Genomic DNA, 13190 nt, shown 5'->3' on the forward strand with positions numbered 1-13190 from the left:
TTTCTTCATCTTCTTCTTAATTATGCCAGGAAAGGGGACTCTGCAGAAAGAGTGGAGTTACTACATTATGCGTTGATGTTGTCAAATCTTAAGTTAATCTCATCAAAGTCTGTAAACTCCTAGATTGCACCATCATCTAGTACTGAAGGAAAATCATTCTTCTGGAGACCATATTGAAAGGAGAGCAAGGACAAGAGGGAGGGGAATGAGGACTGCAGATGCAGAAAGTGATCAAACTTGAACCTGAACTTGCAATTGCAGTGTCTTGTCTTTGCTACATGCTTTACAGTGTACAAAACACCTTCCCATAAGTCATTGCTATAGGACCAATGTTATTAGCATAATTTTAAATACAGGGAGACTAAAGTTTAGAGAAGGAAGGGCGACCTAAAAGTCGCAAAGTAGAAAGCAATGCTGGGGCTAGAATTTATATATTTTGATCCCTTCAACAGGACTTTTTCCTTAGAGATATATTCAAATACAGACTGACATGGGCAATGAAGGATCTATCATCTCTTTAGTAATAAACTTGATTTTTCAAAAATTTGGTGGGTCTATTTGACCCTCTCCTTTGGCTGAACATTCATCCCTCTTGCTTGAGAGAGACTTGATCTCTCTTTGTATTTTATAAGATCAGTTCCTGAAATAAGACAAAAAGTATTTTCTACAATAATGACAGTAAGTAGGTGAACTTTATTTTCACTCTTGAAGCTGATTAATGTCAATATTTGATTTATTCATTTTATTATGAACACTGTGATCTCCAGGATAATAAAAAGAGCAAATCTAAACATGTGAAATTTGATTCATGGTGATCTGGGTGGTATCCAGCTGTTTGCCTCAATTATAGAGACCAATCATTATTCTAGAACACAAGACACAATTGGCTAAATAGGGGTCATAATAGCACCGGGTGGTCTGTTTCTGTGGCTTTCGCCTAATCTGCTATTGTAGAACTTTACTATGCCCTTGTAAGTAAGTCCAGACTCCATATTCCTTATAGTCTTGACACTACCTTGGATGTACCCACCGATGCATCCTTTTAGCTATCACTTAGAAGACATCATTTTCTTCCTGCTTTTCTGAGATCTATACTTAAGGCTCTGGGCCCTGTGAAGCAGCCAATGTCCACCAGGGGCGCTAGACTTTGGGTACTAGACAAAGGTGTCTCCGTTCTCTGTCATACTCTATGGGTATCTGAGTTTGGTGACTGATACTTGCTGTCCAGGGCACTGGTGCCTGCCCAATGGGGTTACCAAGAACTCCAAGGGGCACAATAAGCCCACAGTGGCTGAGTCTCTCTCTGACCTTTCTGCTATAAGATTCCAAAGCAGAACTTCATGATGCTTCCAAAGTCTTCTAGACCCTCAGGTGACATACTTGTCCCTGTTATCACTCCTGGGGGGGGGGGCAAGAAATGAGTCCTTGGGGAGTGGGCCAGACAAACCCATGTGTGCCCTAATCGCCCCTCCTCCCCCCTGGGGAGACACTGCTCTCACCCATGTTCTCTCTGTTCTCCGCCGGGAAGCTTCTCAGGTCCTCAGGCAAATACCTTCCCCGAGCCCCACTTCCTCAGCCTGACTCTGTGTCTTTTCTCTTCGAGCCTTTGAATCGAAACATTTTTAAAAAGTCAAATTTGTACCAATGTCTGCTCCTTTTCAGTCACTTCCTGTTAACCGCGATCAAGTTACCAGCATTGTCCATATTTATCCCCCTCCGTTGTTAAAAAAAATTAAGTTTTTACTACCCCTGAGATCGCAGCCTAGGGAGTTCAGTGGTTAGTGTACGACTCCTCTGGGGGAACAAAAGGCTCCTTTCCAATTAAAGTTAATAGTGGGATAACTTCAGACACACAAAGGGAGAGAAAGGCACTTACGAGTCATGGTGAGTTCAAAAGGAAAGCGTTAAGGTGGAATCAGAGCATCACGGGAAGGGCTATTCAAGCCACCACGTCAAAAAGGCTGATTAACAGCCGTTCCCAGTCGGCCTGATCACCAGGGAGTCTTACTGATAAAATTATTTCCCCTCCAGAGAGAATCTCCCCGAACCGAATAAACGGTTCACTTCTGAATAGGATTCATGAAAAGGCAGGGGGGATGGGGGCGGCGAGAATAAAGACCCGTGTTCACTGAGCGATTTGCAGTGTGGAACCCGATCTTGTGTATCTCCCCCGCCCCCCCCAGTGGAGTCGAGATCTACGTCTCAAGTCATTAGAGTGCTGCGTTTCAAGTGACTTTTTGCTACAACAAACTTAATAATGCTCGAATGTAGGGAAAGGTCCTTCCAGATTATTTAAAAATATTAGTTGATTGTCTCACAACTTTCGAGTTAACATTTTAAATGACACGTTGCTAAATCCTGCTATGTATGAAGGTTTCAACAGCTGAATGTTTGTAGTAACTTCAAACGTTTTGAAAGTCCTATTGTAAATATTCCCTCTTCCTTGGATCCTCTTGTTTTAAGACGTTTATATTGCCTTATTTCTTTTAAACATGCTCTCATTTCTTCTCTCTGTGAGAAACATGCAAACGGCATGCAGCATATATAGGAAATGATGCAAACCATAAGGAAAAAACTGCACAGGGAGGAAAAATGGCATTTTGTGCCACATAAGAGCACATTATTTAAAGGGGCTGTGTGCTATTCCCAAGTCCTTTAAATATGTCAGCACTCTAATGAAATGATCATGAAGTATTTGTGACTGCGTATTTGTTACCCAGGCAACAAACTATGACATCATAAGCTCACATGTTGGACAGAATTGTGGGCAGCAGCTGGACAAAGAAGGAAGGAATCTCATACATACCTATTTCTGACCACAACAGCTGAAATAACTCCTCTTAAAATTAAATCAAGAAAATGACATAGAAGAAAATACAATGATGGTAGATGGTTGCAGGTGAAGCAAAGGACGTCGCAAATCTTTACCTCATATGGAATCCCTTTCCGAAGAAGTGCCGTCTTGCTTTAACAGACTTTTTTTTTTTTTTTTTTTGCCAAGAAGTCCAATTAAAAACCTGCAAATAAATGACCTGGGGGGACACCTGTGTTTAGGGACTGTCCAGAGAAGGAATTGGGGAATTTGAGCAGGAGCCTGGAAGGTAAATGTGAGAGAGATCGGCGGCTGTGGGTCTCAGCCGGCAAGGCCAGGAGCACTGTAGGTTGTCTTGGGATGGCTAGCGTGGCTCCGTCCTGCTCAGAGAAGTCAATGGAGAAAGACAGTAGAACCTGGCTAGAGAGCGGGTACGCTGCGGAAGGGCAGGGCGGCAGTAGAGGGAAAAGAGCCACAGAACAAGAGGGTGGAAAGGATGTGGATGTAGACCTCTGCTAATAGTTCATTTTGAACACTGATATTTTTTTTTATTTTTTTTTAAAGATTTTATTTATTTGACAGAGAGAAATCACAAGTAGATGGAGAGGCAGGCAGAGAGAGAGAGAGGGAAGCAGGCTCCCTGCTGAGTAGAGAGCCCGATGCGGGACTCGATCCCAGGACCCTGAGATCATGACCAGAGCCAAAGGCAGCGGCTTAACCCACTGAGCCACCCAGGCGCCCTGAACACTGATATTTGAATTTTCTAGATTTTTACTCTTCTTCCTCGGTGTAAGTTCTTCCTGCCTCTCCTCAAAATCTTCACCAGGTGTTTCTCTGAGCTGCAGAGAGGAGTGTCACCTGGGCTCAGAAATAATTGTGTTCCCATTCTTCTTGAAGCCCCTGATTGCTTGCAGCATTTGCTATCTGCAAATTATTGGAGGGAAGGACGTCGACAGCAAGTCTGGCTGGCTGTGATTGGGGCTCCCGCCAGCACTTGCACTCGCCACGGGGCATGTGGGCTTGCCACATGTGTTTCCCACCATGCATGGCAGAGCTATGGGGTGGGGAGGAAAGTGGCCTCCCCTCTGCTCTGGATCTCACAAAGTCTCTCAAGAAAATGATCTCCAGGGGTGCCTGGGTGGCTCAGTGGGTTAAGCTGCTGCCTTCGGCTCAGGTCATGATCTCAGGGTTCTGGGATCGAGTCCCGCATCGGGCTCTCTGCTCAGCAGGGAGCCTGCTTCCTCCTCTCTCTCTGCCTGCCTCTCCATCTACTTGTGATCTTCTCTCTGTCAAATAAATAAATAAAATCTAAAAAAAAAAAAAAAAAGAAAATGATCTCCATCTTACCAAGGTGTTCAGTACAGTACAAAGTTGGGACAGACAGTAGGTCACCTTACATTACACTTCTCTCTTCTACCTGTCTCTCAAGTACCACATACAGACCTCTTTCCATGTCATCTAGGCAAAAAAAAAAAAAAAAAAATCCATCATACATATCGACTGTATGTAGAGACCTGGGGGTGTGTGGACAGAAGGCCATGGGGGACTGGCCCCTTAACCCATAAACTCAATTTCCATTTAAACATAGCTCTCCCCGTGACTGCTTCCATATTTCAAGCTTCATCATCAAAGCAGCTGATTTCTTCCCTAGTTCAAATCCTCACTTGAAATTTGCCATTAATTCCTCTCGAATTCTATCCCCAGTCTCTGTCCAAAGAAACTGTTGTTCATCTCTGGAAAGCACCACACTTTTCTTCCTTGGTCCTAGAGTTAGTAAGTAAGGCAGCCACATGGACAGTGGATCCCCTGCTGTCTCCACAGGGTGCTTTCTGATAGCTTGGGAAATCACTTTCTCCTAATTTGGAAGGCAGAATAACCACAGAATTTCTTTCCTCAGCCAATAATCATGATTAGGTTGAACCAATGGCCATTTAAAGTGTACTTAGAAAAATTTTAGTAACCATCAGAATTCTACTCATTAGTTTGAAACAGATTTGTCAGTTTTCTCCAGACAGTAGACCCTATGCCCAGACAAAGTTTATGGAGTCTCCCATTCTTTGGTGAGCTGATTTTGTTTGTGGATGTCTTTTTCTTAATTGATTCATTGAAGAGAGCACAAGTTTGCCTTACTAAAGGCAAACTGATTTCCTTAAAAAAAAAAAAAATCCTCTACCCTAAACCCGATGCTCTCACAGATTTCTTCATTTTACCTCAGAGCTCCCAGCTTCCTAAGGATTACTCAACTCACTTCTTCATTTTTAAAAGCCACCTACCTCAACCTTCATGTTAGGCATGTAGGCTGGGCTTCAAACATGAGAGTAATGTGTCCCTCCCCTGTGGGAGGCATACATTCCAGTTCCCAACCCCCATTATCTGTTTTAAAGTCATAGTGACGGGGTGGGGGGAATTCGTCTGATATGTGACAGTTGACCTCTTAACCTCCACTGGCTACCTTCAAATGGGTGTTATCTTTGGAAGGCTTTGCCCTTTTCTCAAGTTCTTCCTAGACAAAGAATTTTTTGTATTGATTTCATAGATTTGCTTAAAGTCATAGACTTCTTTGAGAATTATGAATTATTTCTTCAGAAAAACACACGTATTCTCATATTCTTATAATACAGCATTGGATTTGACAACCCCCTGAAGCCCCTTCTTGGGATACACATTAATCATCCCCAGAACTGGATTTGGAGTTTAAATTAGGTTGCTGATCAAAATCACTGCTTCCCCAAGAAGAGTGGTGAGTGCTGGGTTAGACCCTCCTTTACACGTATTAGGTAAAGTAAATACCACTGGAGCAAATATTTGCAAAAAGAAAGAAAAATTACCAAGTTGATACACTGGATTCTCTTAATGTTGTAGCAGATAATAACTTAGGTTGCATAACAGAGCTTGCCTTGGGTAAAACTTTCAGTGATAATGAGTAAATAGAAATGGGGCTGAATTTCTGGAAGTTTAAATTTCAAACACATGGCTGAAGTAGAAACAAGGTTCAAATAGCATTTTCACATGCTGATAATTTAGCAAGATCTTAGACTCAGTACGAACATTAGGGTAAATGTGGAATTATAATTTATGAATTTGCCAGTTCTCCTTCCTTACTGGGAGGCTCGGGTATCTTTTCTGGTTCAGGACCTTGACCCAACTTGTGTTCTTGTTGCAGAATCAGTGAACATGTGTATTCAATGTAGTCAAATCCTAGCATGTACTGAATCTCCCACTGTGAACCCCACTGGGCTTGGTTTGTGAATTCTGGCCCAAACAGTAAAGTGTACTCAACCAGAATGGACTGAAGAAAAGTGCAGTGCGATAGTCCTCCTTTCTGAGTCATTTCTGGGATTAATGTCTAAAATTGATTTAATGTCTTTATCCCAGATAACAATTCAAGAAGAATCTTTTAGCCTGAAATAATGACCTTAGTTTGGGGAAGAAGTCTACTTCTATGTGGGTTTAAAATTTCCCTTAGAAATGCATATAGTATAGGAAAAGACTATTGTTCTCTCTCAGGGTCCCTACAGATTAAAAAGGCAATGGCCCAGCTATCAAAGTCATCTTCTCCAGAGGCCTCAATTCAAGGCTGGCTTCTTCTAGCTTGAGACTTTGGGGTAGAAGTTTCAAGAATTTCTTACTGTTTGCCCTGCTCTTTGCACCTAGTAGACTGGGTCTCTTGGAAGCTCAGCTTTTTGAGTGGATTCTTTCAACATTGTTGTCCAATTCTTTTCTTCTTTTTTAAAGATTTTATTTATTTATTTATTTGACAGAGATCACAAGTAGGCAGAGAGAGCAAGAGGAAGTAGGATCCCTGCTGAGCAGAGAGCCCAATGTGGGGCTCGATCCCAGGACCCTGGGATCATGACTTGAGCCTAAGGCAGAGGCTTTAACCCACTGAGCCACGGAGGCACTCCTCTAACTCTCTTCTTACAGCTGAGAAAACAGTCTCAGTGCCTCGTTCTGACTGAATCTCTACCTTCTTAGCTTCTCTTTTATTCCTCTTCTCTGGCTGTACTCATCATTCCCCCCAACCCCCAACCAGCACACACAAACAGATCAAAACTTACTTTCCTTTGAATACTTTCTCCCCCTCCCCCCTCCCCCCCCAGCAAGAGTAGAGTATTTATAACAAAAGAATTTACTCCACTGGTGCATAGCAAATATATTCTCCAGTAAGCTAAATATATAGTTTATCTGAAATTTTTGTTGTTATTTTTCTGTTTGTGAAAGGGTGGGAATCAGTGGAATGGTCACTTTAAGGAGCCAAGTTAAGAATATTTAAAAAACAACCAAATAAAACATTTTAAAAAATCAAGTTTTTCAGCCATTGACATTATTTAAAAAAAAAATCCATATGCAGAGTCTTGTGAATAATTACATCGCGTCTCGAGGTTAACTAAGTGTTAGATGACCAAAGTCACTAAAAAAAAAATGCTTTCACCAGCTGCCAAAGTCAGCAAGGGCACCAGCGGGCATATGTGGCTCTGTCCTTTGGAAAATATGTTTCAGACAGTGATGAAAACGTAAACCACATAAACCACTCCGTTTCTAAGAGAACAAGTTTTGGGAAACCATGTTTTGGAATAGAGCCTCAATTTTCCATTTCACAACAAAACTCTCCAAAGAAATGTTTTTAAATTATAAGGGACACAGAGGAGATGCCTAAAGAAGCCTTAAAAAAAAAAAAAAGAAAAAAAAAAAAGAAAAAGAAAAAGAAAATACAAGCCTTGGTTAATCACGAAAGGCTCAATTGCCCACCCAACAGAACTGGTGTTATAAAGTCCCTCTCTCCTACGACACAAAACCCCAACAGCCAGCCATCACTTTCAGCCCAAAGCTCTCTGAAATTTCATTCTTAGAGATGAAGCTCCAGAATTTCATTAAAAGCTGAAATCCTGGTGGAAGGAGAAACACTGGGATGTATGCTAATACTTACTGAGTTTTAAGCAGAGTTGTTGCTAAGAAATTAGTGTGGGAGGTGAGGACACTCAGAAGAGTCAAAGGGAAAAGTTACAGCAGAGAGCTTGGAGGCCTGGGAACATTTTGCCCATTTGAGCAGGACCTGTGAGATTACTGGGGTCACCCCACCTCCATCCTTCCTACTGCAAGGACTGGGTGGGGAACAGAGTGGAAACTGGGACTCTGAGCAACCACAGAACAACCCTGGTCAAAGCACGTAGCTTCTCAGTTTCTTTCTATGTAAAGTGAAGTTATACCTGTCTTCAACCTAAAAGCACTATTAGGAGTCACAGACATGTAAGAAATGGGAACATGCTCTTAATAAATTATTAAGTGCTATTCAGTCTCAAGGATGAGCTTACACACAATTTTGTTCTTTGCGCTTTGTAAATAGAATTTATATTTTGAAAGATTAAAAAAAAAAAAACAGAATGAGCTGTAAGTGGTTTGTATGTACTCCTTTGCAGCAGTTAAATGCTTTTCTCTTGTATTATTTTAAATAGACAGTGAATCACTAGAAGGGATTGCAACTCAGTATCTCTTCAATGTTAATATATAAAAGCTATGTAGAGGAAAATCTGAAAGTTCATCCCGAAATGTGACAATGAAACAAAAGGTCATTACTTTAAAAGTGTTACAACGAAGTGTAGTTACAGTGCTCTGTGTGTGTGTGTGTGTGTGTTCACATTAACTTGATTACCATCAAATTTGAAAACAAATCACTCAGGCATGCAACAGATCCATTTCATAGCATTTGTTCAAGTGTGCACGAACTTTTCCCCCTGTAAATGCAAATATACAGTAGAAGACATGGGAGTACATGCTCAGCTCAGAGGACATACACTAAGCTCTCCCCTGTATGGATTGGTAACCTCCCCAAATTCTGCAATATATGCTCCTCTAAATAGCATGGGTATGATTCGCGGGGTCGAAAGCCAAATTTCGTCATGCTCTCTTGCCCAGACCAACACTTGTGTAGGCAGAAGACAACTGATAGAGAGGATTTGGGGCACAGGCATGTACATGAACGACAAAGAAGGGATCTGATTGTTTCATAACACACATCCCCAGAGCAAAGCCAAAGGACTATGAACGGCAGCACCTGATTCTGTCTCATATTGTGTTTCTCTCCCCTCCCCCCACCAGTTCTGATTTCCCAGGGGTGAACTTCTATCTTGAGCCAGAGTCATTTGCAAACTGAGAGCCTGTCCGAGCATGTTCAAATCTACCTCAAGGATTCCCAGGAAATTCTGTGAGTCACAAGTTTTCCTAAGGTCAAGAACTCATCCCCAAGGTCAAGAACATTTGCAGTCTGGCACACTTGATCAATTTTTCCAAATTCTCTGTGGTTGATTAAGGTCTGCTTTAGTCAGTTCTTGGTTTTCTCTGGTTAGTGTCCCAGGTCAATTGCAGGCAGTGTTCATGATAATTACAGCCTTCCATTCAATAATTCGTTTTTGTTTCCTGAGACTTTCTGTAAGTGAACTGTGTGTTGACATTTAAAATTTGAGTTGGGGAGAAGTGGATATTTGCAGCTGTCCCCTGCTTTGGTGTAGATTTCTTTTATGAAATGTTTACGGAAAGGCACAACCATCACCAGGGTGCGTGTCCTAAAAACCCATGAAAAGCAGTGCGTCTGAAGTGGAGCAATTTTAGAGTTTATTTGGTCCAACTTCTCAGATTGGAAATGGAGCTCAGACAAGTGTTTGGCTCAAGAATTCAATGCTGTGTGGTAAATAAAGGTCATGAACCCATATTGCCAGTTCTTGGTCCTATAATTCTATTATACCCCTCCTAACAGGAGGATGAAGAATTCATCTATTGCTTCATCTTGACTCTGAAATACTAAATTGTTTCTTTGTGTGAGAGGTGCTGTTGGTAGCTCACCAAGATTTCTTCAGTAATCATGTTTCACAGGCTTGCTGGGCTATCATTTTGTTCTAGAAGCTTCTTCTTCCTTTTTTTTTTTTTTTTTTTTAAAGAGAGAGGGAATATGAATATGAGCAGTGGGGAAGGGGCAGAGGGCCAGGGAGAGACAGAATCTTAAGCAGGCCCCACACTCATTGTGGAGCCTGACTTGAAGCTCAATCTCATGACCCTGAGATCATGACCTGAGTCAAAATAAAGAGTCAGACACTTAACTGACTGAGCCACCCAGGCACCCCCCCTCCCGGGAGCTTCTAGGATTCTTGACATGAGGACTTCCAGGAAATGCCCTCAGCAGCAGTCCCTCAGCCAATGGTAGACTGAAGTCCTTCAGATTAGGACAACTCTGAGGGGAGTTCTAAACCATCTCCCAGATGATTCCAGTGGGATGGATCCCCAGGGACCTGGTCATAGATGCACTCTGTAGGCTTTTTTTTGCTGTCTCGCTCCGTGCTATCTGTGGTAGGTAAGACGCTCCCTGGTGGTCTAGTGGTTAGGATTCGGCGCTCTTACCTGTGGTAGCTAAGAATAATGGCCCCAAAGAAATCCACACCCTACTCCCTAGAACCTGTGAGTGCGTTACTTTATGGGGCAGAGGGGACTGTGTAGATGAGATCCAGCTTTTGGGACTTAAAATGGAGAGAGAAAGCCAGATTATCTAGGTAGGCTTGATCTGATGGCATGAGCCTTCAAAAGCTGAGAACGTTTCCCAACTGTAGTGAGAGAGAATGATGACGGAGGGAGGTCAGAGACATGAGATATTCTGGCTTTGAAGATGGGGGTCACCATCTCCGACTGGAAGAAGGGGGCCATGAACCAGAGAACACAAGTGGTCTCTAGAACCTGCAAAAGGCAAGGGCTGCTGACACCTTGATTTTAGCCTAGTGAGATCTGTGTCAGACTTCTGACCTACAGAATGATGAAATAAGAAATTTGTGTTGTTCTAAGCCACCACATATGTGGTAATTTATTATGGCAGTAATGGAAAGCTAATTCATTCCTGTACTCATTCCAGAATTAGCTCTGAAATAAATCTCTTGCATTTAAACCCCCGTCTCAGGGTCTCTTTCTTGGGGTGATCCCCTCTGCAAGGTGCCATATGGAGTTTTCTACCGAAGAATATGACCTATTCTTTTTATCATAGTTCTCCAGTCAGGAATTAGATTTCTGTGTTTCTTAATGTACCTCTTATGACTTTGTGTAATGTCTAGCAGTGAACAAATGTTCCATCAATATGTGTTGGTTCAATTGAAGGAACAAAAACATCCACTAATGAAGTTCACCAGCTATCTATGCAGTCACATGCTGGACTAGAAGCAGATTCTTAGGGCAATTCCATCTCAAATGCTGTAGCAGTGGCATTTGCATTTCTGGTCTGGTCATGGCAACACTTATAGTTTCTAGTACTAACTCAGACATTTCTAGTACTAAATCTAGTACTAGGGACCAACCAAAGAGGCAACTGGTTCTGACTCAGACAGCAAGGACAACTGTAATTAGCTTAAACGTGTATCTTGTATGTTGAGTTTGAATTCATAACTTCATTTGAAATAATAAGTACTTAGTAATTTTTCTTTTAGTGGAAATATGCAGTAAATAGTCTTGATCTCATTTGAAACCACAACTCTTGCAGCTTTCAGAGTAACACTGACAGAGCGGGTTCCAACTGTGGCAGAGACCCCGAGTTAGGCAATCTGAGCACTGGCCAGTATCTTGTTCTCCCCTTCTGAGCTCACAGAAGGCTACACTTCGCAATCCCTGTGGTTGGACTACATTAGGGGATTAGTTCTGGGTCAGTGTCACCCTCTGGTTTGAAGCGCTTAATTGCCAGTAGGATACCCTCTCCTCACTTGCTTTTTTTTTTTTTTTTTAAACGATCATCAAGGTGGCTGTGTGTTCCAGATGTTGTAGCTTCAGGTTATGGAACTGCCTTCAGTCTGGACTAGGTAGAGAGGATAATTGCTCTGAAGATTAGGCTGGGTTTGCAGTGGGCTTTGCACCCCAAAAAAATAAGCCATTGATGTGCTAAACTGCTGAGATTTTGAGGTTGTTCCTCAGCATTACCTAGCTTCTAGAGGCCCCTCCTTGAGTTACTATAAATATAGGCCATGGCTTTTGGAAAGATCAGGGAAGGCAATGCAGTCTGTGGGAATGGTGTCCCCATGCCTGTGGCCTTCGATGTGTATAAATCAGTAAAATATCACTCAAGTTGAAGAAGTAAAATCTGGGTGAGAAGGAATATATACATTTTGTCAGATACCACGTATTTCACATTAACAGAGATGGTATAAGTTTACCTAAAGTTTATAGCATCAAAATCAGATTACTGGAGAGCCCACATAAACTTTGCTGAGCTACAAACACAGAGATCAGAACCTCACTGTAGTGAAGTTGTTGACAAAGTTCTCCACTTTTTCACAAAATGCATGTGATACCCATGTGTCCAGATAAGGAAAAATAATTCAGTGTGTGTCAGTCCGAATGAGAACCTTCCGTTGACTGGAAAGTGGAATTTTTATATATTGATTTTATCAGCTATTCTACTGATCAATTTTGCCCATTTTCGGAGCGATTCTCTTTTAAGTGAAACTATACTGTATCAGTTGTATTGTATACTCAACTAAAGCCCAAGTGCTGGGCATTTGTTCTGGGTTCCAAATGATCCCAGTGCTCGAGAGATCCTGAAGCAATGAATTTGCAGTGCACTTGAGCACCTAGATAAGGGTTTTTCCACTTGGTCTTGTTGGCATTTTTGGCCAGATAGTTCTTCATTATAGAGGACTGTCCTGTGAATTGTGGGCTGCTTAGCAGCATCTTTGGTCTCTACCCACTAGATGCCAGTAGCTCCCTTAGTTGTGATGGTCAAAAACATCTCCAGATACTGCCCCATGTCTCCTGAGGAGGCAAAATCACCCCAGGTGAGGATCACTGGCTTAGTGAGAAGACACATAGGGACAAGGAATTACTTGCTGCAGTACATACTATATCCTAAATAAGATATACACTGAAGTTATATTCAAATCAAATGGTACCAATAATTGTAATAAAGTGACAGGAAAGGTAACTGGAGTGCTTCATGGAGGAGAAAGGGAAGGACCTCTGCTCTACAGTAAGCAGAACCTTGAGAGCTTCAATTAGTGTTTATAGAGCCCTTATTACTAAAATATTTTTTGGAATCAACTCTTATGTTTGCATAAACATACCCTGATATCATTATCATCTCTGGAGGCAAATTGAGAATAAAGTATGGTGGTTCCTTATTTCCCTTTTGGTTATGTATTTTTCTTTCCCTAATTCTCATGTTCATTTTAATCTTTCACTCCCTCTTCTTCTCTACTGACCCCTTGCCTTCCTCTTGTGCCTCCTACTTTCTCCTCTCATTCATCAAGACATGAGGAGAAGGGAAGTGGTGACAATAGTGGGTATTTTTTGGTTAGTCATCTGTCATTCACTTTCCTCTTCCCCCTTCCTAATGGCTCCCAGATTTTCTTTTCGTAGTTTA

General features: G+C 41.9%; 1 long non-coding RNA gene across 3 annotated transcripts in view; it reads left to right on the forward strand.

Annotated features, from left to right (window-relative positions):
- Positions 1-13190, forward strand: part of LOC309844655 — a 138207-nt gene that overhangs the window by 77402 nt on the left and 47615 nt on the right. The window lies entirely within an intron of this gene.

Source organism: Mustela nivalis (genome assembly GCF_964662115.1).
Source record: "Mustela nivalis genome assembly, chromosome: 12".
In the NCBI taxonomy this organism is placed as follows: Eukaryota; Metazoa; Chordata; class Mammalia; order Carnivora; family Mustelidae; genus Mustela; species Mustela nivalis.